The following is an 8,501-nucleotide window of genomic DNA, read 5'->3' as shown; positions in this document are numbered from 1 at the left end:
TCCCTGAGTTGTCTCTCCTCACCTGTAACCCTGGGGCTGACTGCTCTTCTGTCTGGGTTCAAGGTTTTTATCCCCTTTCTCCTGCTCTTCCGGCCTGCTACTCTGAACGGCCTGAGTTTCACCTCCTCACCTAATCCCTTCGGCTGATTGCTCTTCTGTCCAGGTTCAAGGCTTTTATCCCCTTCCCTGCTCTTCCGCCCTGCTACTCTGGCGTCCCTGCATTGTCTCTCCTCATCTGTAAGCCTGGGGCTCAAGGCTTTTATCCCCTTCCCTGCTCTTCCAGCCTGCTACTCTGGCGTCCCTGCATTGTCTCTCCTGACCTGTAAGCCTGGGGCTCAAGGCTTTTATCCCCTTCCCTGCTCTTCCAGCCTGCTACTCTGGCGTCCCTGCATTGTCTCTCCTCACTTTACACTTTAAAGAGGTCTTTTGCAGCAGATTTGCCCAGTACAATACGACATCTAATTTCTTGACTGCTGCTTTCATGGATGTTGATTGTGGATCCAAGTAAAATGAAATCCCTAACAACTTCCATCTTTTCTCCATTTATCATGACATTGCTTATTGGTCCATTTGTGTGGATTTTTGTTTTCCATTTGTTGAGGTGTAATCCATACTGAAGACTGTAGTCTGCTATGTCGTTGTTGTTGTCATGTGCCTTCGAATTGGACCCAGCTCATAGCGACCCCTGCTTGGTTTCTGAGGTGTATCACTATGGAAGTAGATTGCCCCATCTTCCTTCCAAGGAGTGGCTGGTGGGTTTGAACCGCTAGCCATCTGGTTAGCAGTCAAGTGCCCTAGGCACTATGCTACCAGAGCTCCTAAATATGTCATTAGGAGGAATCAATTGCTGGAAGAGGAGATCAGGTTTGGTGAAGTAGAGGGTAAGGGAGGGCATGGGAGACCACCAGTGAGATGGATTGGGACAATAGCCTCAACAATGGACTCATACATGCCAGCATTCATGGGAATGATTTAGGACCAGGCAATATTTTGTTCTGTTGTACATAAGATTGTGATGAGTTGGAGTCAACTTGATGGTAGCCATGTATCTATGTATCCATCAGTCTATTATCTATGTATCTATCTCAATAAATAAATAACCAAACTCACTGCCACTGGATCATTCTAACTTACAGCAACCCCCATTGAGTTTCCAAGGCTGACTCATCTTTCTTCTATGAAGCAGCTGGTGAGTTTGAACCACGAATGTTTTGGTTAGCAACCAAATGCCTTAACCTCTACACCACCAGACCTCCTTTCTATCTAGGCTCATAAAATAAACTGCTCTAGTCAAGTCTGCTATTCTAGATGAGCATCATCTTTAGAAAAACACTTTTAAACATCATTTTATGAACAACCAAGGGATTTTCTCATGGCAATGAATTTTTTTTACTGCTTTTGGTATTTCTCTCCTGCTGTATTTCCAGCAGATCATCAGAAAAGGTAAGAACGATGCTGTCACAATTTCTTCCATTTATAAGACAGATCATCCCACAAGAGTTTAATAAAAAATCTTCCTAGTGAAGCTTTCTCAGGGGGGTTTAAAGACAAATTGCTTTATGACTCTCGGTGAACTCCATAGACGTTTTCAAAATGTTGCTTTCCTATCTTCAATTTTAGTTCCTCTTTCAGCTGTAGAGCAGCAAATGACACTTCAGAAATGACTTTGTCCCACTCCTCTGGAGTCTTCAGCTCCAATTGGGAATGAGTGGATGGCAAGAGCATGATGTTGTGTGTCTTCATTCAAAAGCTTGTGCGAGAAGGATCTATGCTAACTTCTCCATGGCATCAAACTTTCTGTTGATTCAAGAATCCACCTAGAAACTTGAGGAAACTTCTCTGGTAGAGTGATATCATCTCTCCCTTTTTCAGCTTGTTATCCATTCTTCATAATACGTAGGAAAAAAATTTTTATTGAAAAAAATTTTGAAATGTAAGCATTCTGCCAACATTTAAATCTTAATCATCTGAAGTCTTATGGTAGGAGCCCTACACTGAACTTTCCCCAAGTGTATCTTTGAGAATCATATGAATATTCAGATAGGCACCCACTGCACATAACTCAGACCACCTTCTCTGAGCCAGAATCTTCCTAGGAGACCAGTTGTGCTGAGAACTTTACCAGTTGTGTTTTCTCAGCTGAGAAAACCTGCCTGGGGATGAATCGTAAGTCCCACACCCACATGCCTGTCTGTTGTTCATCTCTCTAGTGAAAAATTCTTAAAGCTTTCTGACAGTGTGCTTGGATCTCCTCAAATACCCCTGGAGGAAGTTTGGGGAACTTGCCTCCTGGACATTAATAATGGATGAAAGAGCTTGACAAAGGATCAAAGAACTTTTCATGGAAATCTCTGGTCTTCCAAAAAATTATGAAAGTGAAGACTTATTCCTCTGAAGCCTGCCCGAGCAAACAGTGGCACCATGGCATCACTGGTGGTTCACGTGCTGAGTCTAGAGTAGCCGGGAGTAGGTTATACCATCTCCCACACAGAAAGAAAATGTTTGTTTTTTCTTCTTTGTAATATATGTGATGTAAAATTAACTATTTTAAGTGTACATTCCAGTGATGTTAATTACATTCACATGTTGAGTACCCATCACCACTACTCATTTCCAAAACTTTTTCATCATTTAAACAGAAACTCAATATTCCTTAAACAATAGTTCCCTTTGCCCACCCCTTGGTCATCTCTAATCTACTTTCTGTCTCTATATATTTACCTATTCTAGATATTTCATGTAAGTGGGGTCATACAATATCTGCCTTTTTTTGCGTCTGACTTACTTCATTAAGCATAATGTTTTCAAGGTTTGGCCATGTCATAGCATGTGTCAGAACTTTGACCACTTCTTTTTATGGCTTAATAATATTCCACTGTATGTATGTACCAAATTTTGTTTAACCATTCATCTTTTGAGGGACTTGTGGGTTTTTTCCACCTATTACCTATTGTGAATAATGTTGCAACAAACACTGGTGTACAAGTATCTGTGAGCCACTGTTTTAAATTCTTTGGGGTATATAAGTAAGAGTAGAATTGCTGTGTTGTTTGGTAATTCTATATTTAACTTTTTGAGGAACCACCAAACTGTTTTCCACAATGGCTGCTCAATTTTACATTTCTACTAGTGATTGATGAGGGTTCCAATCTCTCCACATCCTCACTAACACTTCTTATTTTCTATTGAGATATGTATATGTGTGTGTGTATATATATATATATATAGCCATCCAAGTAGATAAGAGAAAGTGTTTTAGCACCTTAAAATGAATAAATTTCTCCAAACTTCCATTTAGTAAAAGATCTGTTTAAACTTCTGTTGTGCATATTTATATTCATTTTTAGATTTCCTGGTAATAGCCAGGTCTCATACTGATAGCTGACTCTGTATATAATTCACTAGTTGACCTCATTCCTTCCCAAAGCCTATTCCCTGAAGTGAGGCTCAGTTACCTAGAGGTCAGCGTGAGGCCAAAAGTACCCAGAATGTACAAAGTCACCACTGTAATCTATTCTGATCATCTGGGTCCTTTAAGAGATCTCTATGGTAGGCCTCCGAAGGAGCTCTGGTGGCACAGTGCCTAAAGCATTTGACTGCTGACCAGAAAGTTGACTGTTCAAACCCACCAGCCACTCCGCAGAAGAAAGATGGGGCAAAGATTTACCACCTCAGAAACCCAGTGGCAGTCGCTAGGAGTCAAAATCAACTTGATAGCAGTGAGTTTGGTTTTTTGGTTATTGTAGTACTGTGCTTCGTTAGATAAATTGTTTTTCTGAATATAGACTTCAAATAATCATTCCAAGCAAGCTAAGTAAAATCAGAGAATGAGCTCAAGCAGATGATGAGAGGTTTCTGGTAGGCTAAGAGTTTAGGATTAGTTATGTGATACTTCAAAAATTATTACTCCACAACTACTTACAGACTCAATCCATTTCCAACTCTTCTCCCCACTCCCTGCTAAAATAAACCAGTTGCTGTAGAGTTGACTCGAATGCCTGGCAACCCCATGGGTGTCAGAGTAAAACTGTGCTCCAAAGGGTTTTCAATGGCTAATTTTTCAGAAATAGACCTCTAGGTCTGTCTTCCAGAGCTCCTCTGGGTGGACTCAGACTTCCAACCTTTGGGTTAGCAGCTAAGCATGTAAACCATTTGCACCATCCAAGAACTCCTAGTAAAGTGAATTATGTATTTTTCTTTAACTGGCTGAGACTCTGTCCCAGTTTCTCAGAATCTTCCTCTCCTCTCAGTGTTAAAAGTAATATAAACAATCTTATGTTTTGGCAAAAATTTTTAGAAATAAGTCCTTTTTTTTCTTTCTCCACTGCCTGTCCTTCATACTGTACTTATTGTCCTGCATGCCAACTTCCCAAGCTTTTCTGTCAAGCACAGTTCTGGAATACAGTACATGGGAAAACACTGACTGATCATTCTAGCAATTGAGTGGCATGCTTGGAGTTCAGTGCATTGTGGAGATCATTTCTCTGTGTTGTTAATTAAAGGTCAAGGTCCACTGTACTTCATGCCACTCCTTTAGAACACGGAGACCAATATCATTCTCACCACACCAGCTTACCATCTGATACCTTTGAAGCAAGTGGGTGTGGCAACACAATGGTTTGCCAAACCAACTGGCAAGCAAATATTCACACCTGCTGGCACTGCTCCACAGAGCCAGGGCTGAAAGTTTACACACTGAAATCATGATAATTCTTTACTCCACTTGCTTTCAACAAGCCCCGGTTTAAACAAGCTTAATCCCATCTCTTTTTAAAAAAGGACTCATAATTGCCCTTGGTAGACTTCTGTAATGTGTAATTTTAATTCAATTAACTCACATATCCAATTTTTGCTTTATTGGCATTTACTAATCCATTGCATGTAGCTCATTTTTCACTATCATTTCTTGGATAAGTGAATGAAAAAAAAATTTCCTAGGCATATCTCATTCCTGAATCTTTTCCCAAATCTTTTTATGATCCTGATGGTATATGTCCTTTAGATTCCCCCTTCCTGAAGCTTTTCTTTCTTGGGACAATTTCAGTGGATTCTCACATTATCTTTCTTCTTGTGCAAAGAAGGAGTTCCCCATTCTCTGGAAGAACCACATTTACAACAAGTCCTGCAACACATCATTTTCTTTTTCCAGGTGTAGAGGCCTGTTTCCCTAATCATCTTCGAGGTTTTCTTTTGAACACCCTTGAGAATTTGTCTCTCCACAGACATGGCAGGCTCTGCCATGGATGGTCTAGGCCCTGACATCAAACCAGCCCTGAGTTTACAGTAGGCAGGCAGGAAAGAGTCTGACAAAGCTGTAATGGACCTGTGACCATTTTGGACTAAGGGCGCATAGGCAACTGTGAGTTCAGGAGGAAGAGTATAAACATGGCAAGTACAGCAAAGGGCAAAAACAGGAGGCCAGAACAAAGATGCCTCCTGTGTGCACGGGGAGGAGGGACTTGGCGGTCTCAGACCTGCAGTTATAGCACATACAAGCTCCTACCCACCAGGGGCATCATCTTCAGATTTAGGGAGCAGTTTTGAAGGGAAAAGGAGAGAAAGAGACACACAGTGTGAGGGAGAGAGAGAGAGAGAGGAGGGAAGAGAGAAAAAGAGGAGAGAAAAAATTAATTGTACAGGACAATGATTGGATGTGTTGTTGTTGTTGTTATGTGCTATAACAACACATAAGTCAGTCGGACCTGACTCATAGCGACCCCTCCTTGGGTTCTGAGGCAGTATCACTACAGAAGTAGATTGCCCAACCTTCCTTCCAAGGAGTGGTTCAAACCCACCAGCCTTCTGGTTAGCAGTCAAGTGCCTTAGTCACTATGCTACCAGAGCTCCTAGAACTCCCTGTAGAGGATGAGAAATAGAAAGAAATCAGGTGTGGTTTCCAAGCTGTGAAATGGGTATAAATGCATTATGTGCACTCACATACAGACCAAAAACTAAACCAAACCCACTCCCATCGAGTTGATTCTGACTCATAGTGACCCTGTAGAACAGAGTAGAACTGCCTTATAGGGTTTCCAAGGCTGTAATCTTTATGCAAGCAGACTGCCTCATCTTGGAGTGGCTGCTAGGTAACCACTGCCAACCTTTTTGATTAGCAGCTGAATGCTTTAACCACTATGCCACCAGAGTTCCTTTCACATACAAGCCCAAGCCCGCTACCATCAAGTTGATTCTGACTCATAGTGACCCCATTAGGTTTCCAAGGCAGTAAATCTTATGGAAGTAGATTGCCTGGCCTTCTTTCCACAGAGTGGCTGGTGGGTTTGAACTGCCAACCTTCTGGTTAGCTGTCAAATGCCTTAGGCATTGAGCCACCAGAGCTCTTTCACATACAAAAGGCCCTAATATTTGTGGGGTCAGTGTGTGTCTTTGAAGGCCCAACTCTTCTGTAATTGCCATGCAGAGAAGTGAAGCCTTTTCTCTCAACATCCTATGACAAGCAGAAGCATTAAAAGCATCTGAAGAATGTTGTTTGAAGAGTTTGGGGAGTTCCTATCTCTGGAACCACTCTTCATTTTCATTTCCTCCAAGAGTGCCAATCCTGCAAAATTTCATACAGCTGCTTTTAAAGAAGAGACCACAGTGGTGAGTTTGAAGGAAAAGTGAGGAAGCTGCAGTATATATAAGTGTGAGTGTAAGGCCACACACAACCTTCAAAGATGCTTCTAAGTGCCCATGTTATTGTTGTTGCTAAGGTCCATTCATCAGTTCCAGCTCATAGTGATCCATGTACAACAGAATAAAAAACTGCCCAGTCCTGCACCATCCTCAAATTTGTTGTTATGTGTCACCTCATTGTTGTAGCCACTGTGTCAATCCATCTTGTTGAGGGTTTTCCTCTTTTTATTGACCCTCTACCAAGCATGATGTCCTTCTCCAGGGATTGCTGCCTCCTGATAACATGTCCAAATTACATGAGACAAAATCTCACCATCCTCACTTCTAAGGATCATTCTAGTTTACTTTTTCTAGGACAGATTTATTCTCTCTTCTGGCACTCCTTTGTATATTCAATATTCTTCACCAACACCATAGTTCAAATACATCATTTCTTCCTCAGTCTTCCTTATACATTGTCAGCTTTTGCATGCATATGAGGCAATTGAAAATACTATGGCTTGGGTCAGGAGCACCTGAGTCATCAAAGTGACATCTTTCTTTTCTTTTTCTTTCTTTTTTATTTTAACACTTTAAAGAGGTCTTCTGCAGCAGATTTGCCTGTAGCCCAGTATAATGAGTATAAGAACCTCTGGTGGCTTAGTGGGTAAGGAATTTGGCTGCTAACCAGGAGGTCAGAATTTCAAACCCCCCAGCCACTCTGCAGATGGAAGATGGGGCAATCTACTTCCATAAAGATTTACAGCCTCGGAAAGCCAATGGGGGTCACTATGAGTTGGAATTGTTTGTTTTTCAGTATAATGAAAACAGCAGCCACCCATGTGTGGGAACTACTACTGCTACCCATTACCACTGAGCCAGCCAATGGCGCTGCAGACAGTCCATCAGAGACACCTCATATTGAATGAGTCTACCATGGTTTCTTACCTCTGCCTGGAACTTGTTGCACAGTCCACATTCATTCATTCTCAAGTCCCATCTCAAGACCACTTTCAGCAAGAACTCTTTTGGACAACTTCCATCATTTTTTTTTTTGAACTCAGAACTCTTTGCTTATATCAGTTAGTCTATTTTTACTTGATTTTCTCAAGAAGATTAGTGTTTTGAAGCCACAAGCAGCATGCTTTCCTATAATTAAACAGAAGGTGTTAGGAATATGTGAAAATTTGAAAAAAATAAATCTGAATATCCTACAGAAACATCTTTCATCAGTGCAAGTCATAGCTCGTTTTGTAACTTCAAGAAACTGGACTTTCCACTATGTTAGCTATTGGGAGAAGTTGTAAGTGAGTAAGAAAAAATTCTGCAAAGACATTTCCCCTAGTCTTCAAAAAGATATGATTGATTAAGAAGGCTACTTCTGGTTTGCATTTTTAAATTTTAATAAAGGGCATAGCTATTGGAAGCAAATGTCCTTAAGAACATTCTATCCTCAAGGGGAAGCATGAGCCCAGGTATAAATCTGCAAAGGATGGACTGACTGATGTCAGTGCAATGCCAGCCAAGGTTTAATGGCACTGATATTTTTATTAGCATTGTTACTGATTTTGTTAATACTCAGGTTTTAAGTTCATAAATTTTGAGTGGTCTGTCTCAACACTACTTCTCCTATAAGCTCAGTTATTTTTCATACTTAATTTTGCAAAAGTGAGATTTTTGAGGAATACATACATGGCATTACAGTAGAAACACCAGTATTTCCCTGCATATATAAACTTTTCCTTGACCCTCCACAACAATGAACTAATACTATATGTGTCCTTCTGTGATTGACCATCAACTGCTCATATGCAAATTCAACTTGAAGTTAAAGACAATTAAAACAAGTCCAAGAGAGCCAAAGTATGATCTTGAATATATCCCTC

Source organism: Orycteropus afer, unplaced genomic scaffold, assembly GCF_000298275.1.
Source record: "Orycteropus afer afer isolate SDZICR_OR568_19922 unplaced genomic scaffold, OryAfe1.0 scaffold00073, whole genome shotgun sequence".
Taxonomy (NCBI): domain Eukaryota; kingdom Metazoa; phylum Chordata; class Mammalia; order Tubulidentata; family Orycteropodidae; genus Orycteropus; species Orycteropus afer.
Note: the sequence above shows the minus strand (reverse complement) of the source record.